The sequence below is a fragment of the Arachis ipaensis genome, chromosome B6 (genome assembly GCF_059453495.1).
Source record: "Arachis ipaensis isolate K30076 ecotype BB chromosome B6, ASM5945349v1, whole genome shotgun sequence".
In the NCBI taxonomy this organism is placed as follows: domain Eukaryota; kingdom Viridiplantae; phylum Streptophyta; class Magnoliopsida; order Fabales; family Fabaceae; genus Arachis; species Arachis ipaensis.
The window spans coordinates 42,709,405-42,735,640 of record NC_142441.1 but is presented as its reverse complement, the minus strand read 5'-3'; the positions used below and the strand labels follow the sequence as shown (position 1 = coordinate 42,735,640).

At 39.3% G+C, this 26,236-nt stretch overlaps 3 non-coding genes across 3 annotated transcripts; all 3 read right to left on the bottom strand.

The window, feature by feature from the left end:
* Positions 1–3,219: 3,219 nt before the first annotated feature.
* Positions 3,220–3,323, bottom strand: LOC148555319 (small nucleolar RNA R71). Its single transcript, XR_015887744.1, has one exon. It is a non-coding gene; the product is annotated as a small nucleolar RNA R71 (small nucleolar RNA).
* A 7,849-nt stretch (positions 3,324–11,172) lies between these two features.
* On the bottom strand, positions 11,173–11,280 carry LOC148555318 (small nucleolar RNA R71). The gene has a single exon (XR_015887861.1). It is a non-coding gene; the product is annotated as a small nucleolar RNA R71 (small nucleolar RNA).
* Positions 11,281–23,336: 12,056 nt separating this feature from the next.
* Positions 23,337–23,443, bottom strand: LOC148555317 (small nucleolar RNA R71). The gene has a single exon (XR_015888127.1). It is a non-coding gene; the product is annotated as a small nucleolar RNA R71 (small nucleolar RNA).
* Between the last annotated feature and the right edge of the window lie 2,793 nt (positions 23,444–26,236).

Sequence of the window (26,236 nt, the reverse complement as noted above, 5' to 3'; positions counted from 1 at the left end):
AATTAAGCTAGAATAAATATCTCTTAGATCTCCTAACCAGAATCTTCGTGGCATAAGCTAGAATGATGGCGGCATTCAAGAGAATCCAAAAAGTCTAAACCTTGTCTGTGGTATTCCGAGTAGGATTCAATGATTGAATGACTGTGACGAGCTCCGAACTCGCGATTGCAGGGCGTTAGTGACAGACGCAAAAGGATAGTAAATCCTATTCCAGCATGATCGAGAACCGACAGATGAATAGCCGTGCCGTGACAGGGTGCGTGAGCATATTATTCACTGAGAGGATAAGATGAAGCCATTGACAAGGGTGATGCCTCCAGACGATTAGCCGTGCCGTGACAGGGCATTGGATCATTTTCCCGAGAGATGACCGAAAGTAGCCATTGACAGTGGTGATGTATCACATAAAGCCAGCCATGGAAAGGAGTAAGACTGATTGGATGAAGATAGCAGGAAAGCAGAGGTTCAGAGGAACGAAAAGCATCTCCATTCGCTTATCTGAAATTCCTACCTATGATTTACATAAGTACCGCTATCCCTATTCTATTATATAATATTCGAAAACACCATTATCACTTTATATCTGCGTGACTGAGATTTATAAGGTGACCATAGCTTGCTTCATACCAACAATCTCCGTGGGATTCGACCCTTACTCACGTAAGGTATTACTTGGACGACCCAGTGCACTTGCTGGTTAGTTGTATCGAAGTTGTGACAATTATGAATTAAGATCAGAGCACCAAGCTTTGGAGCCATTACCAGGATTTGTTCGAGCCTGGAGATCACAATTTCGTGCACCAAGTTTTTGGCGCCGTTGCCAGGGATTGTTCGAGTTTGGACAACTGACGGTTCATCTTGTTGCTCAGATTAGGTAATTTTCTTTTTGTTTTCTTTTCAAAAATTTTTCAAAAATATTTTCAAAAATCTCTCATCTGTTTTCGAAAAAAAAAATAATAATAAAAATGTTTTCAAAAATTTGATTCAAAAATTTTAAGAATGAATTCTAGTGTTTCATGAAGCATGTGAAGCCTGGCTGGCTGTAAAGCCATGTCTATTCCTTTGGGAATGAGTATGTCAGGCATGTCATATCTAAATTACATGCTGAAGCTTGGCTGGCCATTGGCCATGTCTAGTGTTTTGGACCGGAGCTTTCATTGAAAGCTTGGCTGGCTAGTGAGCCATGTTTAATTCCTGGACTGAAGCTTTAGACTAAGAATGCAAGATTCCTGGAATTCATATTAAAAATTTTGGAATCCTTATTTTCCTTTTTCAATTAATTTTCGAAAATTCAAAAAAAATTAGAAAATCATAAAAATCAAAAATATTTTTGTGTTTCTTGTTTGAGTCTTGAGTCATATCATAAGTTTGGTGTCACTTGCATATGCATCTTGCATTTTTCGAAAATTTCATGCATTCATAGTGTTCTTCATGATCTTCAAGTTGTTCTTGGTAAGTCTTCTTGTTTGATCTTGATGATTTTTTTGTTTTGTGTCTTTTCATGTTTATCATATGCATTCTTGAATTCTTAGTGCGTAAGCATTAAAGAATTTTAAGTTTGGTGTCTTGCATGTTTTATTTGCATTAAAAATTTTTCAAAATTGTGTCCATGATGTTCATCTTGACATTCATAGTGTTCTTGGTGTTCATCTTGACATTCATAGCATTCTTGCATGCATTCATTGTTTTGATCTAAAAATTTCATGCATTGCATAATTTTCATGTTTTTCATAAAAATTTCAAAAATAAAAAAAATATCTTTTCCTTTTTTCTCTCATCAAATTCGAAAATTTGAGTTGACTTTTTCAAAAATTTTTAAAATCAATTTGTTTCTTATGAGTCAAATCAAATTTTCAATTTGAAAATCTTATCTTTTTCAAAATCTTTTTCAAAAATCAAATCTTTTTCAAAACTCTTGGTTATTTTCGAAAATTTTAAAAATATTTTTCAAAAATATTTTTCTTATTTTATATCATAATTTTCGAAAATAACATAATCAATTAATGTTTTGATTCAAAAATTTGAAGTTTGTTACTTACTTGTTAAGAAAGATTCAAACTTTGAGTTCTAGAATCATATCTTGTGATTTCTTGTGAATCAAGTCATTAATTGTGATTTTAAAAATCAAATCTTTTTCAAAAACTAATTTCTATCATATCTTTTCAAAAAATATCTTCTTATCTTATCTTTTTCAAAATTTGATTTCAAAATATCTTTTCTAACTTCCTAACTTCTTATCTTTTCAAAATTTGTTTCAACTAACTAACTAACTTTTTGTTTGTTTCTTAACTTTTTCAAAACTACCTAACTAACTCTCTCTCTCTAATTTTCGAAAATATCTTCCCTCTTTTTCAAAAATTTCTTTTTAATTAACTAATTATTCCTATTTTTATTTCTTTAATTTTAAAAAAAATTTTCGAAAAAATACTAACAATTTTCAAAAACCATTTTCGAAAATCACTAACTCTTTTTCAAAATAATTTTCGAAAATTATCTCTCCCCCATCTTATTCTATTTATTCATTCATATACTAACATCTCTTCCTCACATCATCACCAAATTCGAACCCCCTCTTTTATCTGTGTTCGAATTTCTTCTTCTTTTCTTCTACTAACAATAAGGAACCTCTTTACTGTGACATAGAGGATTCCTCTTCTTTTCTTTTTTTTTTCTCTCCTCTTTCTTATGATCAAGGACAGAGAAAAAGGCATTCTTGTTGAAGCTGATCCAGAACCTGAAAGGACTCTGAAGAGAAAATTAAGAGAAGCTAAATTACAACAATCCAGAGACAACTTGATTGAAAATTTCGAACAAGTAAAGGAGATGGCAGCCGAACCCAACAATAATGCAAGGAGAATGCTTGGTGACTTTACTGCACCAAATTCCAATTTACATGGAAGAAGCATCTCCATTCCTGCCATTGGAGCAAACAACTTTGAGCTGAAACCTCAATTAGTTTCTCTAATGCAACAGAACTGCAAGTTTCATGGACTTTCATCTGAAGATCCTTTTCAGTTCTTAACTGAATTCTTGCAGATATGTGATACTGTTAAGACTAATGGAGTAGATCCTGAAGTCTACAGGCTCATGCTTTTCCCTTTTGCTGTAAGAGACAGAGCTAGATTATGGTTGGATTCTCAACCCAAAGATAGCCTGAACTCTTGGGATAAGCTGGTCACGGCTTTCTTAGCCAAGTACTTTCCTCCTCAAAAGTTGAGCAAGCTTAGAGCTGATGTTCAAACCTTCAGACAGGAAGAAGGTGAATCCCTCTATGAAGCTTGGGAAAGATACAAACAGTTGACCAAAAAGTGTCCTTCTGACATGCTCTCAGAATGGACCATCCTGGATATATTCTATGATGGTTTATCTGAGCTATCAAAGATGTCACTGGACACTTCTGCAGGTGGATCCATTCACCTAAAGAAAATGCCTGCAGAAGCTCAAGAACTCATTGACATGGTTGCTAATAACCAGTTCATGTACACTTCTGAAAGGAATACTGTGAATAATGGGACGCCTATGAAGAAGGGAGTTCTTGAAGTCGATACTCTGAATGTCATATTGGCTCAGAATAAAATATTAACTCAGCAAGTCAATATGATCTCTCAGAGTCTGCATGGAATACAAGCTGCATCCAACAGTACTCAAGAGGCTTCTTCTAAAGAAGAAGCTTATGATCTTGAGAACCCTGCAATAGCAGAGGTGAATTACTTAGGTGAACCTTATGGAAACACCTATAACTCAACATGGAGAAATCATCCAAATTTCTCATGGAAGGATCAAAAGCCTCAACAAGGCTTTAATAATGGTGGAAGAAACAAGTTTAGCAATAGCAAGCCTTTTCCATCATCAACTCAGCAACAGACAGAGAACTCTGAACAAAATACTTCTAATTTGGCAAACTTAGTCTCTGATCTGTCCAAGGCCACTGTAAGTTTCATGAATGAAACAAGGTCTTCCATTAGAAATTTGGAAGCACAAGTGGGCTAGCTGAGTAAAAAGATCACTGAAATCCCTCCCAGTACTCTCCCAAGCAATACAGAAGAGAATCCAAAAGGAGAGTGCAAGGCCATTGACATAAGTACAATGGCCGAACCCAATGAGGGAGAGGAGGACGTGAATCCCAAGGAGGAAGATCTCCTGGGACGTCCAGTGACCAATAAGGAGCTTCCCTCCGAGGAACCAAAGGAATCTGAGACTCATCTAGAGACCATAGAGATTCCATTGAACCTCCTTATGCCCTTCATGAGCTCTGATGAGTATTCCTCTTCTGAAGAGAATGAGGAGGTTACTAAAGAGCAAACTGCCAAGTTTCTTGGTGCAATCATGAAGCTGAATGCCAAATTATTTGGCATTGATACTTGGGAAGTTGAACCTCCCTTGTTCATTAATGAACTAAGTGATCTGGATCAACTGACATTGCCTCAGAAGAGACAGGATCCTGGAAAGTTCATAATACCCTGTACCATAGGCACCATGATCTTTAAGGCTCTGTGTGACCTTAGTTCAGGAATAAACCTCATGCCCCTCTCTGTAATAGAGAAACTGGGAATCTATGGGGTGCAAGCTGCTAAAATCTCACTAGAGATGGTAGACAGCTCAAGAAAACAGGCTTATGGACAAGTAGAAGATGTTTTAGTAAAGGTTGAGGGCCTTTACATACCTACTGATTTCATAGTCCTGGATACTAGAAAGGAAGAGGATGACTCCATCATCCTAGGAAGACCTTTCCTTGCCACAGCAAGAGCTGTGATTGATGTTGATAGAGGTGAAATAGTCCTTCAATGGAATGAGGACTCCCTTGTGTTTAAAACTTAAGGATCTCCCTCTGCAACCATGGAGAGGAAGCAGAAAAAGCTTCTCTCAAAGCAGAGTCAACCAGAGCCCCCACAGTCAAACTCTAAGTTTGGTGTTGGGAGGCCACAACCAAACTCTAAGTTTGGTGTTGAACTCCCATATCCAAACTCTAAGTTTGGCGTTGGAAAGTCTCAACAAAGCTCTGCACATCTGTGAGGCTCCATGAGAGCCCACTGTCAAGCTATTGACATTAAAGAAGCGCTTGTTGGGAGGCAACCCAATGTTTATCTAATTTTTATTTTTATTATTTTTCATGTCTTTGTAGGTTCATGATCATGTGGAGTCACAAAATAAATATAAAAATTGAAAACGGAATCAAAAACAGCAGAAGAAAAATCACACCCTGGAGGAGCATCTGTCTGGCGTTCAGCGCCAGAACAGAGCATGGTTCTGGCGCTGAACGCCCAAAATGGGCAGCTTCTGGGCGCTGAACGCCAGAACAGGCATGGTTCTGGCGTTCAACGCCAGAAATGGCACACAAATGGGCGTTGAACGCCCAAAATGGCCACCAACCTGGCGCTGAACGCCCAGAGTTGGGTACAAAGGCATTTTTACATGCCTAATGGGTGCAGGGATGTAAATCCTTGAACACCTCAGGATCTGTGGACCCCACAGGATCCACTCAGGATCTGTGGACCCCACAGGATCCCCACCTACCTCCACCCACTTCTTCTCACCACTCTCTTTCACACAACCCCATAAACACTCTTCCCTAAAGAAACCCCTCACCAATCACCTCAATCTCTCTTCCCCACTAAACCTTTCCCACCCAAACCCACCCATATGGCCAAACCAATACCCCCCCCTCCCTACCCTATATAAAGCCCTCCATTCTTCATCAACTTCACACAACACACCCCTCTACACTCCTCTTGGCCGAAACCACATCTCCCTCTCCCTCTCCATATTTCTTCTTCTTCTTCTTTTATTCTTTTGTTTATTGCTCGAGGGCGAGCAATATTCTAAGTTTGGTGTGGTAAAAGCATAGCTTTTTTTTTTTCCATTACCATTGATGGCATCTAAGACCGGAGAATCCTCTAGAAAGGGGAAAGGGAAGACAAAAGCTTCCACATCCGAGTCATGGGAGATGGAAAGGTTCATCTCCAAAGCCCATCAAGACCACTTCTATGATGTTGTGGCCAAGAAGAAGGTGATCCCCGAGGTCCCTTTCAAACTCAAAAGAAATGAGTATCCGGAGATCCGATATGAAATTCAAAGAAGAGGTTGGGAAGTTCTAACAAATCCCATCCAACAAGTCGGCATCCTAATGGTTCAAGAGTTCTATGCCAATGCATGGATCACCAAGAACCATGATCAAAGTAGGAACCCGAATCCGAAGAACTATGTTACAATGGTTCGGGGAAAATACTTAGATTTTAGTCCGGAAAATGTGAGGTTGGCGTTCAACTTGCCAAACATGGAAGAGAACGCACGCCCCTACACAAGGAGAGTCAACTTTGATCAAAGGTTGGACCAAGTCCTTATGGACATATGTGTAGAAGGAGCTCAATGGAAGGTTGACTCCAAAGGCAAGCCGGTTCAACTAAGAAGATTGGACCTCAAGCCTATAGCTAGAGGATGGTTGGAGTTCATTCAATGCTCAATCATTCCCACTAGCAACCGGTCTGAAGTTACTATAGACCGGGCCATCATGATCCATAGCATCATGATTGGAGAAGAGGTGGAAGTTCATGAGATTATACCTCAAGAACTCTACAAGGTGGCTGACAAGTCCCCCACTATGGCAAGGTTAGCCTTCCCTCACCTCATTTGCCATCTATGTTACTCAGCTGGAGCTTTCATAGAAGGAGACATTCCTATTAAGGAAGAGAAGCCCATCACTAAGAAAAAGATGGAGCAAGCAAGAGAGCCCATTTATGGAGCTCAAGAGGCGCAGGAAGCTCATCACCATGAGATCCCGGAGATGCCTCAAATGCACTTTCTTCCACGAAATTATTGGGAGCACATCAACACCTCCCTAGAAGAATTAAGTTCCAATATGGGACAACTAAGGGTGGAACATCAAGAGCACTCCATCATGCTTCATGAAATAAGAGAATATCAAAAAGCAATGAGGGAGGAGAAACAAAGACAAGGAAGAGACATAGAAGAGCTCAAGGACATCATTGGTTCCTCAAGAAGGAAACGCCACTGATGAGCGGATAATTTATACGCTTTTTTGGCATTATTTTTAGCATGTTTTTAGTAGGATCTAGTTAATTTTAGGGATGTTTTCATTAGTTTTTATGTTAAATTCACATTTCTGGACTTTACTATGAGTTTGTGTGTTTTTCTGTGATTTCAGGTATTTTCTGGCTGAAATTGAGGGACTTGAGCAGAAATCAGATTCAGAGGTTGAAAAAGGACTGCTGATGCTGTTGGATTCTGACCTCCCTGCACTCAAAGTGGATTTTCTGGAGTTACAGAACTCGAAATGGCGGGCTTCCAATTGCGTTGGAAAGTAGACATCCAGGGCTTTCCAGCAATATATAATAGTCCATACTTTGGCCAAGAATTGACGACGTAAACTGGCGTTCAACGCCAGCCTTCTGCCCAAATCTGGCGTCCAGCGCCAGAAAAGGATCCAAAACCAGAGTTGAACGCCCAAACTGGCACAGAAACTGGCGTTCAACTCCACAAATGGCCTCTGCACGTGCAACACTCAGGCTCAGCCCAAACATACACCAAGTGGGCGCCGGAAGTGGATTTATGCATCAATTATTTACTCATGTAAACCCTAGTGACTAGTTTATTATAAATAGGACCTCTTACTAGTCTTTTAGGCATCTTTTGATCACCTTAGGATCTTAGGATCATCTTTGAACGCATTGTTCTTAGATCAAGGGGGCTGGCCATCTCGGCCATGCCTGGACCTTCACTTCTGTATTTTCATACGGTAGAGTTTCTACACTCCATAGATTAAGGTGTGGAGCTCTGTTGTTCCTCAAAGATTAATGCAAAGTACTACTGTTTTCTATTCAATTCTTCTTATTTCGCTTCTAAGATATCCATTCGCACCCAAGAACGTGATGAAGGTGATGATTATGTGTGACGCTCATCATCCTTCCCCCTTATGAACGCGTGCCTGACAAACACTTTTGTTCTACATGAATTAAGCTAGAATGAGTATCTCTTAGATCTCCTAACCAGAATCTTCGTGGCGTAAGCTAGAATGATGGCGGCATTCAAGAGAATCCGGAAGGTCTAAACCTTGTCTGTGGTATTCTGAGTAGGATTCAATGATTGAATGACTGTGACGAGCTTCAAACTCGCGAGTGCTGGGCGTTAGTGACAGACGCAAAAGGAGGGTGAATCCTATTCCAGCATGATCGGGAACCGACAGATGAATAGCCGTGCCGTGACAGGGTGCGTGAGCATATGATTCACTGAGAGGAGGGGATGTAGCCACTGACAACGGTGATGCCCTTGCATAAAGCCAGCCATGGAAAGGAGTAAGACTAATTGGATGAAGATAGCAGGAAAGTAGAGGTTCAGAGGAACGAAAAGCATCTCCATTCACTTATCTGAAATTCCTACCAATGATTTACATAAGTATCCCTATCCCTATTTTATTATATAATATTCGAAAACACCATTATCACTTTATATCCGCCTGACTGAGATTTGCAAGGTGACCATAGCTTGCTTCATACCAACAATCTCCGTGGGATTCGACCCTTACTCACGTAAGGTATTACTTGGACGACCCAGTGCACTTGCTGGTTAGTTGTATCGAAGTTGTGACAATTATGAATTAAGATCAAAGCACCAAGCTTTGGAGCCATTACCAGGGATTGTTCGAGCCTGGATATCACAATTTCGTGCACCAAGTTTTTGGCGCCGTTGCCGGGGATTGTTCGAGTTTGGACAACTGACGGTTCATCTTGTTGCTCAGATTAGGTAATTTTCTTTTTGTTTTCTTTTCAAAAATTTTTCAAAAAAATATTTCAAAATTTTCTCACTTGTTTTCGAAAATAAATAAATAAATAAATAAATAAATAAATAAAATGTTTTCAAAAAAATTTAGATTCAGAATTTTTAAGAATGAATTCTAGTGTTTCATGAAGCATGTGAAGCCTGGCTGGCTGTAAAGCCATGTCTAAATTTATTTGGACTGAGGCAGCAATTTGTTATCAAGAGCAAGCTAGTTGGAGCTAATCCACCTGCTACTGTTTCTGATCTACATGCTAAAGCTTGGCTGGCCATTGGCCATGTCTAGTGTTTTGGACTGGAGCTTTCATTGAAAGCTTGGCTGGCTAGTGAGCCATGTCTAATTCCTGGACTGAAGCTTTAGACTAACATGGCAAGATTCCTGGAATTCATATTAAAAATTTTGGAATCCTTATTTTTCTTTTAATTTTCGAAAAATATAAAATAAAAATCTAAAAAAATTAGAAAATCATAAAAATCAAAAATATTTTATGTGTCTTGTTTGAGTCTTGAGTCACATTATAAGTTTGGTGTCACTTGCATATGCATCTAGCATTTTTCGAAAATTTCATGCATTCATAGTGTTCTTCATGATCTTCAAGTTGTTCTTGGTAAGTCTTCTTGTTTGATCTTGATGATTTTTTGTTTTATGTTGTATAGTGTTTTTCATATGCATTCTTGAATTCTTAGTGCCTAAGCATTAAAGAATTCTAAGTTTGGTGTCTTGCATGTTTTCTTTGCATTAAAAATTTTTCAAAATTGTGTCTATGATGTTCATCATAATCTTCAAAGTGTTCTTGGTGTTCATCTTGACATTCATAGCATTCTTGCATGCATTCATTGTTTTGATCTAAAAATTTCATGCATTGCATAATTTTCATATTTTTCATAAAAATTCAAAAATCAAAAAAAATATCTTTCCCTTTTTCTCTCCTCAAATTCGAAAATTTGGATTGACTTTTTCAAAAATTTTTAAAATCAAGTTGTTTCTTATGAGTCAAATCAAATTTTCAATTTGAAAATCTTATCTTTTTCAAAATCTTTTTCAAAAATCAAATCTTTTTCAAAATTCTTAGTTATTTTCGAAAATTCAAAAAATATTTTTCAAAAATATTTTTCTTAATTTTTTTCATAAATTTTCGAAAATAACATAACAATTAATGTTTTGATTCAAAAATTTGAAGTTTGTTACTTGCTTGTTAAGAAAGATTCAAACTTTAAGTTCTAGAATCATATCTTGGGATTTCTTATGAATCAAGTCATTAATTGTGATTTTAAAATTCAAATCTTTTTCAAAACTAATTTCAATCATATCTTTTCAAAATATCTTCTCATCTTATCTTTTTCAAAAATATCTTTTCAAAATATCTTTTCTAACTTCCTAACTTCTTATCTTTTTCAAAATTTTTTTCAACTAACTAACTAACTTTTTGTTTGTTTCTTAACTTTTTCAAAACTACCTAACTAACTCTCTCTCTCTAATTTTCGAAAATATCTCCCCCTTTTTCAAAAATTTCTTTTTAATTAACTAATTATTTTTATTTTTTATTTTTGATTTCAAAAATTTTTCGAAAAAATACTAACAAATTTTCAAAAACCAATTTTCAAAAATCACTAACTCCTTTTTCAAAATAATTTTCGAAAATTATCCCTCCCCCATCTCATTCTATTTATTCATTCATATCCTAACATCTCATTTCACCTCCTTCCATCCTCACAGTTGTGTTTCTTCCATTATATTACATTCTTTGTCTCCCCCTCTTCTTCCACTCACAAAGGGATCCCTATACTGTGGTATAAAGGATCTCTATTATTATTATTATTATTTTTCTGTGCCTTCTTCTTTGTCATATGAGCAGGAGCAAGGATAAGAACATTCTTGTGGAAGCAGATCTAGAACCTGAAAGGACTCTGAAGAGAAAATTAAGAGAAGCTAAAATACAACAATCCAGAGATAACCTTTCAGAAATTTTCGAACAGGCAGAGGAGATGGCAGCCGAAAATAATGATAATACAAGGAAGATGCTTGGTGACTTTACTGCACCTAATTCCAATTTACATGGAAGAAGCATCTCCATTCCTGCCATTGGAGCAAACAATTTTGAGCTGAAACCTCAATTAGTTTCTCTGATGCAGCAGAACTGCAAGTTTCATGGACTTTCATCTGAAGATCCTTTTCAGTTCTTAACTGAATTCTTGCAGATATGTGATACTGTTAAGACTAATGGAGTAGATCCTGAAGTCTACAGGCTCATGCTTTTCCCTTTTGCTGTAAGAGACAGAGCTAGATTATGGTTGGATTCTCAACCTAAAGACAGCCTAAACTCTTGGGATAAGCTGGTCACGGCTTTCTTAGACAAGTACTTTCCTCCTCAAAAGCTGAGCAAGCTTAGAGCTGATGTTCAAACCTTCAGGCAGAAAGAAGGTGAATCCCTCTATGAAGCTTGGGAAAGATACAAACAGTTGACCAAAAAGTGTCCTTCTGACATGCTTTCAGAATGGACCATCCTGGATATATTCTATGATGGTCTGTCTGAGTTATCTAAGATGTCATTGGATACCTCTGCAGGTGGATCCATTCACCTAAAGAAAACGCCTGCAGAAGCTCAAGAACTCATTGACATGGTTGCTAATAACCAGTTCATGTACACTTCTGAAAGGAATCCTGTGAGTAATGGGACGCCTATGAAGAAGGGAGTTCTTGAAGTTGATACTCTGAATGCCATATTGGCTCAGAATAAAATATTGACTCAGCAAGTCAATATGATCTCTCAGAGTCTGCATGGAATGCAAGCTGCATCCAACAGTACTCAAGAGGCATCTTCTGAAGAAGAAGCCTATGATCCTGAGAACCCTGCAATAGCAGAGGTGAACTACTTAGGTGAACCTTATGGAAACACCTATAACTCATCATGGAGAAATCATCCAAATTTCTCATGGAAGGATCAAAAGCCCCAACAAGGCTTTAATAATGGTGGAAGAAACAGGTTTAGCAATGGCAAACCTTTTCCATCATCAACTCAGCAACAGACAGAGAACTCTGAACAAAATGCTTCTAATTTAGCAAATCTAGTCTCTGATCTATCTAAGGCCACTGTAAGTTTCATGAATGAAACAAGGTCTTCCATTAGAAATATGGAAGCACAAGTGAGCCAGCTGAGTAAAAGGATCACTGAAATCCCTCCTAGTACTCTCCCAAGCAATACAGAAGAGAATCCAAAAGGAGAGTGCAAGGCCATTGACATAAGCGCCATGGCCGAACCTGTGAGGAGAGGAGAGGACGTGAATCCCAAGGAGGAAGACCTCCAGGGACGTCCAGTGATCAATAAGGAGCTTCCCTCTGGGGAACCAAAGGACTCTGAGGCTCATCGAGAGACCATAGAGATTCCATTGAACCTCCTTATGCCCTTCATGAGCTCTAATGAGTATTCCTCTTCTGAAGAGAATGAGGATGTTACTGAAGAGCAAACTGCCAAGTTTCTTGGTGCAATCATGAAGCTGAATGCCAAATTGTTTGGCATTGATGCTTGGGAAGTTGAACCTCCCTTGTTCATCAATGAACTAAGTGATCTGGATCAACTGACATTGCCTCAGAAGAGACAGGATCCTGGAAAGTTCATAATACCCTGTACCATAGGCACCATGATCTTTAAGGCTCTATGTGACCTTGGTTCAGGTATAAACCTCATGCCCCTCTCTGTAATAGAGAAACTGGGAATCTATGGGGTGCAAGCTGCTAAAATCTCACTAGAGATGGCAGACAGCTCAAGAAAACAGGCTTATGGACAAGTAGAGGACGTGTTAGTAGAGGTTGAAGGCCTTTACATCCCTGCTGATTTCATAGTCCTGGATACTGGAAAGGAAGAGGATGAATCCATCATCCTAGGAAGACCTTTCCTGGCCACAACAAAAGCTGTGATTGATGTTGACAGAGGTGAAATAGTCCTTCAATGGAATGAGAACTCCCTTGTATTCAAAACTCAAGGATCTCCCTCTGCAACCATGGAGAGGAAGCAGGAAAAGCTTCTCTCAAAGCAGAGTCAACCAGAGCCCCCACAGTCAAACTCTAAGTTTGGTGTTGGGAGGCCACAACCAAACTCTAAGTTTGGTGTTGAACTCCCATATCCAAACTCTAAGTTTGGTGTTGGAGAGTCTCAACAAAGCTCTGCACATCTGTGAGGCTCCATGAGAGCCTACTGTCAAGCTATTGACATTAAAGAAGCGCTTGTTGGGAGGCAACCCAATGTTTATCTAACTCTTATTTTTATTGTTTTTCATGTTTTCTTAGGTTCATGATCATGTGGAGTCACAAAATAAATAAAAAAAAATTGAAAACGGAATCAAAAACAGCAGAAGAAAAATCACACCCTGGAGGAGCATCTTCAAACGCCAGAACAGAGCATAGTTCTAGCGCTGAACGCCCAGAATGGGAGCATCCTGGCGCTGAACGCCCAGAACAAGCATGGTTCTGGCGTTCAACGCCAGAAATGGCAGCAAAGGGGCGTTGAACGCCCAAAATGGGCACCAACCTGGCGCTGAACGCCCAGAGTTGTGTGCAAGGGCATTTTACATGCCTAAATTGGTGCAGGGATGTAAATGCCTTGACACCTCAGGATCTGTGGACCCCACAGGATCATCTCAGGATCTGTGGACCCCACAGGATCCCCACCTACCTCATCATCTCTCTTTCTATTCATGATCATCCCTTCTGTTTTCCATTTACCACTCACATCCATACACCCACTACCTTCAAAATTCATCAACATCTCTCTCCCACCCAATCCCACCCATATGGCCGAATACACACTCCCATCCATCTACTCCATATCTTCTTCTTCTTCTTCTATTCTTTCTTCTTTTGCTCGAGGGCGAGCAACATTCTAAGTTTGGTGTGGTAAAAGCATAGCTTTTTTGTTTTTTCCATAACCATTGATGGCACCTAAGGCCAGAGAAGCCTCTAGAAAGAGGAAAGGGAAGACAAAAGCTTCCATCAAGGGTCTATAGCTCAGTGGTAGAACATTTGACTGCAAATCAAGAGATCCCTGAGATACCTCAGGGGATACATTTTCTTCCACACAATTATTGGAAGCAACTAAGGGTGGAACATCAAGAGCACTCCATCATCCTTCATGAAATCAGAGAAGATCTAAAAGCAATGAAGGAGGAGCAGCAAAGACAAGGAAGAGACATAGAAGAGCTCAAGGACATCACTAAGGGTGGAACATCAAGAGCACTCCATCATCCTTCATGAAATCAGAGAAGATCTAAAAGCAATGAAGGAGGAGCAGCAAAGACAAGGAAGAGACATAGAAGAGCTCAAGGACATCACTAAGGTGGATTCATTCCTTGTTCTTATTTCTTCTGTTTTTTCGTTTTCTATGTTATGTGCTTAGCTATGTTTGTGTCTTCATTACATGATCATTAGTAGTTAGTAACTTTGTCTTAAAGTTATGAATGTCCTATGAATCCATCACCTCTCTTAAATGAAAAAAATATTTTAATTCAAAAGAACAAGAAGTACATGAGTTTCGAATTTATCCTTGAACTTAGCTTAATTATATTGATGTGGTGACAATGCTTCTTGTTTTCTGAATGTATGCTTGAACAGTGCATATGTCTTTTGAAGTTGTTGTTTAAGAATATTAAATATGTTGGCTCTTGAAAGAATGATGACTAGGAGACATGTTATTTGATCATCTGAAAAATCATAAAAATGATTCTTGAAGCAAGAAAAAGCAGCAAAGAACAAAGCTTGCAGAAAAAAAAATAGAAAAAAAAATAGGCAAAAAAAAATAGAAAGAAAAAGAAAAAGCAAGCAGAAAAAGCCAATAACCCTTAAAACCAAAAGGCAAGGGCAAATAAAAAGGATCCCAAGGCTTTGAGCATCAGTGGATAGGAGGGCCTAAAGGAATGAAATCCTGGTCTAAGCGGCTAAACCAAGCTGTCCTTAACCATGTGCTTGTGGCGTGTAGGTGTCAAGTGAAAACTTGAGACTGAGCGGTTAAAGTCAAGGTCCAAAGCAAAAGAAGAGTGTGCTTAAGAACCCTGGACACCTCTAATTGGGGACTTTAGCAAAGCTGAGTCACAATCTGAAAAGGTTCACCCAATTATGTGTCTGTGGCATTTATGTATCCAGTGGTAATACTGGAAAACAAAGTGCTTAGGGCCACGGCCAAGACTCATGAAATAACTGTGTTCAAGAATCATCATACTGAACTAGGAGAATCAATAACACTATCTGGACTCTGAGTTCCTATAGATGCCAATCATTCTGAACCTCAATGGATAAAGTGAGATGCCAAAACTATTCAAGAGGCAAAAAGCTATAAGTCCCGCTCATATGATTGAAACTATGTTTCATTGATAGTTTGGAATTTATAGTATATTCTCTTCTTTTTATCCTATTTGATTTTCAGTTGCTTGGGGACAAGCAACAATTTAAGTTTGGTGTTGTGATGAGCAGATAATTTATACGCTTTTTTGGCATTGTTTTTAGCATGTTTTTAGTAGGATCTAGTTAATTTTAGGGATGTTTTCATTAGTTTTTATGTTAAATTCACATTTCTGGACTTTACTATGAGTTTGTGTGTTTTTCTGTGATTTCAGGTATTTTCTGGCTGAAATTGAGGGACTTGAGCAGAAATCAGATTCAGAGGTTGAAAAAGGACTGCTGATGCTGTTGGATTCTGACCTCCCTGCACTCAAAGTGGATTTTCTGGAGCTACAGAACTCGAAATGGCGCGATTCAAATTGCGTTGGAAAGTAGACATCCCGGGCTTTCCAGCAATATATAATAGTCCATACGTTGGCCAAGAATTGACGACGTAAACTGGCGTTCAACGCCAGCCTTCTGCCCAAATCTGGCGTCCAGCGCCAGAAAAGGATCCAAAACCAGAGTTGAACGCCCAAACTGGCACAGAAACTGGCGTTCAACTCCACAAATGGCCTCTGCACGTGCAACACTCAGGCTCAGCCCAAACATACACCAAGTGGGCCCCGGAAGTGGATTTATGCATCAATTACTTACTCATGTAAACCCTAGTGACTAGTTTATTATAAATAGGACCTCTTACTAGTCTTTTAGGCATCTTTTGATCACCTTAGGATCTTAGGATCATCTTTGAATGCATTGTTCTTAGATCAAGGGGGCTGGCCATCTCGGCCATGCCTGGACCTTCACTTATGTATTTTCATACGGTAGAGTTTCTACACTCCATAGATTAAGGTGTGGAGCTCTGTTGTTCCTCAAAGATTAATGCAAAGTATTACTGTTTTCTATTCAATTCTTCTTATTTCGCTTCTAAGATATCCATTCGCACCCAAGAACGTGATGAAGGTGATGATTATGTGTGACGCTCATCATCCTTCCCCCTTATGAACGCGTGCCTGACAAACACTTCTGTTCTACATGAATTAAGCTAGAATGAGTATCTCTTAGATCTCCTAACCAGAATCTTCGTGGCGTAAGCTAGAATGATGGCGGCATTCAAGAGAATCCGGAAGGTCTAAACCTTGTCTGTGGTATTCTGAGTAGGATTCAATGATTGAATGACTGTGACGAGCTTCAAACTCGCGAGTGCTGGGCATTAGTGACAGACGCAAAAGGAGGGTGAATCCTATTCCAGCATGATCGGGAACCGACAGATGAATAGCCGTGCCGTGACAGGGTGCGTGAGCATATGATTCACTGAGAGGAGGGGATGTAGCCCCTGACAACGGTGATGCCCTTGCATAAAGCCAGCCATGGAAAGGAGTAGGACTAATTGGATGAAGATAGCAGGAAAGTAGAGGTTCAGAGGAACGAAAAGCATCTCCATTCGCTTATCTGAAATTCCTACCAATGATTTACATAAGTATCTCTATCCCTATTTTATTATATAATATTCGAAAACACCATTATCACTTTATATCCGCCTGACTGAGATTTGCAAGGTGACCATAGCTTGCTTCATACCAACAATCTCCATGGGATTCGACCCTTACTCACGTAAGGTATTACTTGGACGACCCAGTGCACTTGCTGGTTAGTTGTATCGAAGTTGTGACAATTATGAATTAAGATCAAAGCACCAAGCTTTGTAGCCATTACCAGGGATTGTTCGAGCCTGGATATCACAATTTCGTGCACCAGCCACCATCACTAAGGTGGATTCATTCCTTGTTCTTACTTCTTCTGTTTTTCGTTTTCTATGTTATGTGCTTATCTATGTTTGTGTCTTCATTACATGATCATTAGTAGTTAGTAACTGTGTCTTAAAGTTATAAATGTCCTATGAATCCATCACCTCTCTTAAATAAAAACTGTTTTAATTCAAAAGAACAAGAAGTACATGAGTTTCGAATTTATCCTTGAACTTAGTTTAATTATATTGATGTGGTGACAATGCTTCTTGTTTTCTGAATGAATGCTTGAACAGTGCATATGTCTTTTGAAGTTGTTGTTTAAGAATGTTAAATATGTTGGCTCTTGAAAGAATGATGACTAGGAAACATGTTATTTGATAATCTGAAAAATCATAAAAATGATTCTTGAAGCAAGAAAAAGCAGCAAAGAACAAAGCTTGCAGAAAAAAAAAAAGAAAAAAAAATAGGCGAAAAAAAAAATATATAGAAAGAAAAAGAAAAAGCAAGCAGAAAAAGCCAAAAGCTCTTAAAACCAAGAGGCAAGAGCAAAAAGCCAATAACCCTTAAAACCAAAAGGAAAGGGCAAATAAAAAGGATCCCAAGGCTTTGAGCATCAGTGGATAGGAGGGCCTAAAGGAATAAAATCCTGGTCTAAGCGGCTAAACCAAGCTGTCCCTAACCATGTGCTTGTGGCGTGTAGGTGTCAAGTGAAAACTTGAGACTGAGCGGTTAAAGTCAAGGTCCAGAGCAAAAAAAGAGTGTGCTTAAGAACCTTGGACACCTCCAATTGGGGACTTTAGCAAAGCTGAGTCACAATCTGAAAAGGTTCACCCAATTGTGTGTCTGTGGCATTTATGTATCCGGTGCTAATACTGGAAAACAAAGTGCTTAGGGCCACGGCCAAGACTCATAAAGAAGCTGTGTTCAAGAATCATCATACTGAACTAGGAGAGTCAATAACACTATTCGAAATCTGAAGTTCCTATAGATGCCAATCATTCTGAACCTCAATGGATAAAGTGAGATGCCAAAACTATTCAAGAGGCAAAAAGCTATAAGTCCCGCTCATATGATTGAAGCTCTGTTTCATTGATAGTTTGGAATTTATAGTATATTCTCTTCTTTTTATCCTATTTGATTTTCAGTTGCTTGGGGACAAGCAACAATTTAAGTTTGGTGTTGTGATGAGCGGATAATTTATACGCTTTTTGACATTGTTTTTAGTATGTTTTTAGTAGGATCTAGTTACTTTTAGGGATGTTTTCATTAGTTTTTATGTTAAATTCACATTTCTGGACTTTACTATGAGTTTGTGTATTTTTCTGTGATTTTAGGTATTTTCTGGCTGAAATTGAGGGACTTGAGCAAAAATCAGATTCAGAGGTTGAAGAAGGACTGCTGATGCTGTTGGATTCTGACCTCCCTGCACTCAAAGTGGATTTTCTGGAGCTACAGAACTCGAAATGGCGCGCTTCAAATTGCGTTGGAAAGTAGACATCCAGGGCTTTCCAGAAATATATAATAGTTCATACTTTGGCTAAGAATAAATGACGTAAACTGGCGTTCAACGCCAGCCTTCTACCCAAACCTGGCGTCCAGCGCCAGAAAAGGAGCCAAAACCAGAGTTGAACGCCCAAACTGGCACAAAAACTGGCGTTCAACTCCAAGAAGGACCTCTACACGTGCAACACTCAGGCTCAGCCCAAACACACACCAAGTGGGCCCAGGAAGTGGATTTATGCATCAATTACTTACTCTTGTAAACCCTAGTAGCTAGTTTATTATAAATAGGACCTTTTACTATTGTATTAGGTATCTTTGATCAGTTGTTTGCTATCTTAGATCACGTTTAGGGGGCTGGCCATCTCGGCCATGCCTGGACCTTTCACTTATGTATTTTCACGGTAGAGTTTCTACACTCCATAGATTAAGGTGTGGAGCTCTGCTGTTCCTCAAAGATTAATGCAAAGTACTACTGTTTTCTATTCAATTCATCTTATTTCGCTTCTAAGATATCCATTCGCACCCAAGAACGTGATGAAGGTGATGATTATGTGTGACGCTCATCATCCTTCTCCCTTATGAACGCGTGCTTGACAAACACTTCTGTTCTACATGAATTAAGCTAGAATGAATATCTCTTAGATCTCCTAACCAGAATCTTCGTGGCGTAAGCTAGAATGATGGCGGCATTCAAGAGAATCCGGAAAGTCTAAACCTTGTCTGTGGTATTCCGAGTACGATTCAATAATTGAATGACTGTGACGAGCTCCGAACTCGCGATTGCAGGGCGTTAGTGACAGACGCAAAAGGATAGTAAATCCTATTCCAGCATGATCGAGAACCGACAGATGAATAGCCGTGCCGTGACAGGGTGCGTGAGCATATTATTCACTGAGAGGATAAGATGAAGCCATTGACAAGGGTGATGCCTCCAGACGATTAGCCGTGCCGTGACAGGGCATTGGATCATTTTCCCGAGAGATGACCGAAAGTAGCCATTGACAGTGGTGATGTATCACATAAAGCCAGCCATGGAAAGGAGTAAGACTGATTGGATGAAGATAGCAGGAAAGCAGAGGTTCAGAGGAACGAAAAGCATCTCCATTCGCTTATCTGAAATTCCTACCTATGATTTACATAAGTACCTCTATCCCTATTCTATTATATAATATTCGAAAACACCATTATCACTTTATATCTGCCTGACTGAGATTTACAAGGTGACCATAGCTTGCTTCATACCAACAATCTCCGTGGGATTCGACCCTTACTCACGTAAGGTATTACTTGGACGACCCAGTGCACTTGCTGGTTAGTTGTATCGAAGTTGTGACAATTATGAATTAAGATCAGAGCACCAAGCTTTGGAGCCATTACCAGGATTTGTTCGAGCCTGGAGATCACAATTTCGTGCACCAGTAGGGGAGCTACATCACCGTCGACTTCCACCAGACAAAAGTAACGCCAACACGTAGAGGAGGAGAATACAAGCACTTTTACCGAATTAGATTTTTTAATGGAGTTATGGATCACAAGAAATCAAAGTCGGAAATTCAGTGGGGGTTATGGTTCTTTAGCTCTCTCTCTCGGTCACTCACTGTTTACATGCAAATGAGATTAATCTCATATGATATGATATATATATATATATATATATATATATATTAGGAACTTTACTTAAAGTACTAAGGAACTTTATATAGCAGTAATAGTAATGATAATAACGTACCAATAATAATACTATTATTATCTAGGCTTCATTATAATTAGAGCAAGTAAAATAAATAAATAACTGATGCCAAGGCATTTTGGCCAGTTTCACTGACCTTTTCTTTACTATTTTAGGGTAGTTTCATGCATTTTCTTAGTAAATAAGCAAGTTTTGGATAAATATTCACTTACATCTTGATTCAAGCAAACATTGTGAACTTTACACGATTTCATGAGAATTTTGCATGAATTGAATGATAAAATGGATGATGCATGATCTCATGATTAAGAACCAAGCTTTGATGTACTTTATTTTCTTGATTTCAGGACAAAAGGAAGCAAGGAAGAGCCACGTTAGTAGCCACGTTAGTCTAACTAACGTGACCACTAACGTGGAATGGGAGCTAGCTTGCAACGTTAATGGAAAAAGTTATCAGCAATAACGCCTTCGAAAGCCATCATAGCCCACGTTAGTGGCCACGTTAATTACATTAACGTGGAAGCTAACGTGGTGGAAAAGGGAAGCTCCAACGTTAGTGGTAAAAGTGAATACCACTAACGTTCCAAAAAGGGCGCACTTGGCCACGTTAAGAGTCACATTAATTACATTAACGTGAACTCTAACGTGGGAGGAACAAGGAATCGCCAACGTTAGTGACACTCACCTTTGTCACTAACGTTGGGTTAAGCCAATATTACCCACATTAGTTGCCACGTTAATTACATTAACGTGGAAGCTAACGTGGAGGACGGAATGATGGGCCAACGTTAGTGACACTCACCTTTGTCACTAACGTTGGAGATGGAAATCACCACCACGTTAGTGGTCACGTTAATGCAATTAACGTGAGACACTAACGTGGGAAGAAGGGGCGTTTGAAGCGTTAGTGACAAAGGTAAGTCTCACTAACGCTCTCGAAGCTTAGGCATGCCCACGTTAAGGGTCACGTTAGTTACACTAACGTGGACCACTAATATAGGGAGAAGAGGCAAAGAGCAACATTACTAGAAAAGGTGAATGCCAATAACGTTTGCGAAGGACCAAGAGGCAACGTTAGTGGTCACGTTAGTGCAACTAACGTTGAAGTTAACGTGGATCATTTTTGGTTTGGAATGTTAGTGAAAAAAGTGATCGTCACTAACGTTCTCGAACCCACATTTTCACTTAACGTTAACACTACTAACATCCTAACTAACTTGCTACCATGTCTGACTCACTTTTTCTCTGCAAGCAAAGCTAAGCCCACTGAAGACTGTAACTGCTTCAACTAAAGATCCAAAGGCCCATATCCAAGACTTGAAGAGCCAACTAGAAGATCAGAAGAGTAGTATATATAGGAGTAGTTTTGAACTAGGAAAGCAGCTTTTTGGCATTTTGGGGAGAACTACACTCTATATATTCTACTTTCTCTGCAACTTCTAGTTTTAATTTCATAATGCACTTTTCATTTTTGCTTTCCATTCCCAGAGCTGTGAACAACTAAACCCCTTTCATTGGGTTAGGGAGCTCTATTATAATTTGATGGATTAATAATAGTTTTCATTATTCTTCTTCTTTCTTTTCTCTTGATTTTACTAGAAAGCTTTCAATCTTCATCCAATTGGGTAGCTGTCTTAGAAAAGAAGCTATTCATATTTGAATCTCTTCGGAACCTTGGAAGAGGAATGAAGAGATCATGTTAGAAATGCTTTCTCATGTTGGACCAAATTGGGGTTTGGATGGATATAGTGACATATAATCCTACCAAAACTTTGATTTGGGAATGCATGTGGTATAATCAGTGACCATACTTCATCTTTTCTCATGAGCAATTAAATCAAGGAATTGGGCAATTGTTCAAGTTTAGAGAGATTGGGTTGCCAAGGAATTGGAATCCAATCACTTAAGATTACCAAGGAGATCAATGAATGCATTAATTGAGGAAGAGATGAAAATGAATTTGATCCAGAGAATACAACATCTCCTAAGCCCAATGAATCTCCCATTTCTGATCTTACCCATTCTCTTTATTATCTGCCATTTACTTTTATGCTCATCTTCCCAATTTTACATTTAAGATTCTACAAATTTACTTTCCACCATTTACATTCTGCCCTTTATTTCTAGCATTTACATTTTCTGTTATTTACTTTCCCACCATTTAATTTCTTGTAATTACTCAACTCAAATTTCTGCTTCGCTCAACTAGAACATTCCTCTAATTAAAGTTGCTTGACCAATCAATCCCTGTGGGATTCGACCTCACTCTATTGTGAGTTTTTACTTGACGACAATTCGGTATACTTGCCGAAGGAAATTTTGTTGAGAGACAAGTTTCCATGCATCAAGTTTATGGCGCCATTGCCGGGGATTGATTTTGTATCGACAATGATTAAGTTGGAGGATAACTAGATTGAGCATTTTTCTTTTGTTTTGTTTAAATTCTATTTGAGTGATTTCTTTCAGTTTTAACTATTTTCTTTCTTTTATCCCTTACCAGTTTGTTATGTTTTCTTCATTGTTTACAATTCAATTCACTAACCCACTAACTGTTTGATATATTGCACCACTCACACTAACAGCATTCCTAACAAGAGTAATTTCTCCATTCTATTTCTTTCTTACTTTTTGCCTTGTTGGTTGTATGACAGGTAGAAGAAGCGGGGCTTCAACTTTCTTTGATTCTGAACCTAAGAGGACCTTCCTTAGATTAAGGAGGGAAGCAAGAGGAAAGAGAGTCGTTGGTGCTGAGGAGGAGGAAGAGTATTTTGAAACAAATATGGAGGAGAATATGGAGAACCACCATGAAGAAGAGGCTCACAACCATGGCAGAGAAGGTCCAGTGAATCACGCTGGGCAAGAGAGAAGAGTTCTAGGCTCTTATATCAATCCAAACCCAAGAAGCTATGGAAGTAGCATCCAAAAGCCAACCATACATGCCAATAATTTTGAACTAAAATCCCAGCTCATCACCCTAGTCCAGAACAACTGTGCATTCAGAGGAAGTGCCCAAGAAGACCCCATTCAACATCTCACCACTTTCCTAAGGATATGTGATACTGTGAAGTCTAATGGTGTTCATCCTAACACTTATAGGATGCTTCTGTTTCCCTTTTCACTCAAGGATAAAGCAGCTAAATGGCTGGAATCCTTCCTAAAGGAGAGTCTGACAACTTGGAAAGAGGTGGTGAACAAATTCTTGGCAAGATTCTACCCTCCTCAAAGAATCAACAGGTTGAGAGCTGAGGTGCAAACCTTCAGGCAACAAGAAGGTGAAACTCTCTATGAAGCATGGGAGAGGTTTAAGGACTTAACAAGAAGGTGCCCACCAGATATGTTCAATAAATGGGTGCAGTTACACATTTTCTATGAGGGTCTTTCTTACGAATCAAAGAAGGCAGTAGACTACTCATCCGGGAAATCTCTGAACAAGAAGAAGACCATTGAAGAAGCCATAGATGTCATTGAGACTGTAGCTGAGAATGATTACTTCTATGCTTCTGAAAGGGGCAATACTAGAGGAGTGATAGAGCTGAACAATATGGATGCACTGCTGGCTCAAAACAAGATGATCACCAAGCAGCTGGCTGACCTTACCAAGAAGATGGAAAGGAACCAGGTGGCAGCAGTCACCACCTCATCAGCAGCCCATGAAGGAGTGAATGCAGAGGATGAGGGTGACCAGGAACAAGCCAACTACATTGGGAATTCACCCAGGCAGACCCATGATCCATACTCCAAAACTTATAATCCTGGTTGGAGGAATCACCCAAACTTTGGGTGGGGAAATCAACAAGATCAAAGCCAAGATCAGAGACATCACAACCCCAACAACAATGTAGCTCACCAACATTCCACACAGAGATCATATCAGCACCCACCTAACAATACCTCTCAACATCCATATCAAAACCAAAATGGCCCTTCTCATCCCTCCAATCTCAACTCACCATCATCTGAAGATAAATTCTCAAGGATTGAGACTCTACTCGAAGGCATATGCAAGGAAATCCAAGACAACAAGGTGTTCAAGGAGGAGGTGCGAGCCAATATCAAAAACCAAGGAGACACCATCAAGAGGCTGGAATTTCAAGTGGGATACCTCTCTGAGAAGATTTCCAAACCTACTGACAGCTTTCCAAGTGACACAGAAAAAAACCCGAGAGGTGAAGCAAAGAAAGTGAGATGGGAAGAATACAAGATGGTCACTATAAATGATAAGGGGACTGAGGAAGAGCTGAACAAACCCTTAGAACACTCTGGAGATACTTCAGCAGATAAACAAGAAGAGAGTAACCAAGAAATCAAAACTACACAGAAGGAGATTCTGAACCTCTTTGCACCTTTTCCCCAAAGACTCAACGGTGGTGTAGAAAAGAGAATATACTCAAAGTTCCTCGACATGTTTGCATCTCTCCATGTAAACATACCATTCATCAAGGCTCTCCAACAAATGCCCTCATACATTAAGTGCATGAAGGAGCTGCTGACCAGGAAAAGCTCACTCAAAGGAGGGCAAACAATACTGATGAATAAGGAGTGCAGTGCTTTTATTCAACCAGAGTTGCCTACAAAAAGGAAGGATCCAGGGAGTTTTCACAGCCCCTGTGCCATAGGAGAAACAGTGACTGATAAGGGACTCTGTGATCTGGGAGCAAGCATTAACTTAATGCCTCTATCCCTCTTGAAGAAGCTGCAGATTAATGAGCTAATGCCCACAGAAGTAGTCATCAGGTTGGCTGACAAAACTCAAAAACAAGCAGTAGGAGTGGTTGAAAACGTGTTGGTAAAGGTTGGGAACTACTTCCTTCCCACAGACTTTGTCATATTGGAAATGGAAGAGTGTTACCTCCATCCAATAATATTGGGAAGACCATTCCTAGCTACAGCCAGAGCACTTATAGATGTGGAGCGAGGAGAGCTAATACTGAGGATACATGATGAATAACTTACCTTCAAAGTCTTCAAACCCTCACAAGAAGCAGATCAAGAAAACAAGGAATCAAAGGAGGATCACAATAAGGCACTGGTGGAAGAGACAAGCATGGAAGCACAAACAATAACCCTGGGAATCCCTTTGGTTGACAAGCAATACAATCAGAAGCCACCACAGCTAAAGGAAACCCACGAGGAGCTAAAACCACCAGAGTCATATGAGACCAGCAACAAAATCTCCCTGGGAAAAGAAGCCACAAGGAGCAGGAGAGCATTAAAAGAAACAAGGAAGAAGGCACCAAGGGGATGGAGGAACAAGAAGATCCCTACAGAAAACTTCTCTCCGGGGGATAAAGTAATATCTGCTCATTTCCCAGTTATTCTACCTCATCTACCCACCATTCCATCTCAGCTACCTAAAGTCTACACCATCAGTAGAATTCTATTCTTGGAACATATGGAGATTCTTAATGAAGCCAACGGAGATAGATTCACTGCGAGAAGGGAAGACTTGAAGCATTACCAACCACCCTGAAAAAAAAAAGGGGGGGAAAATGTCAAGCTAATGACGCTAAAGAAGCGCTTCATGGGAGGCAACCCATGTTTTATATGTTTTATATCCTTTCAGTTTCTTCTTAGGTTGTTTAAAGTAGTTAATAAAGCAAGGTTCCTGAATTCCAAATCAACTTTGATAAACACTTAAATGAATCCTTGTATGCAACATATAGTGAACAACAAGTTTGGTGTTCAAGGTACACTAAGAGAACATAAATGCAATTTATATTGTGTTACTCTCAAAGCCTTGAACAAAAAAATTTTTTTTACACCACATGGCCACAAACTAAGTTTGGTGTCACCAATGTTGCATACATGGACAATTAAATAGTCAGTTGGTTTGCATTCATGAATAGCACTTAGTTAGTTAAAAACAAAAATTTTAAAAAGTAGTTATTCCACTTTCTAAGTTGCCGCCAACTTTCAAACTCATTAATCATATTCCTTTGTTTTGTATAGGAAATGAAGGAAGGATTGGAGGAAACTGATGGGACAACCAAAGGAAGGAGGGTCGGCCACTCTACCAAGGGAACTACACACTTGTCTTCAAGGGGAGTACCTTGGGAAGTGTTGCCATGCAACGTTGGGAGAAGGATCACCTTGGAGACCAAACCAATCAAGTCATAAAAGTGGTGATCCTTG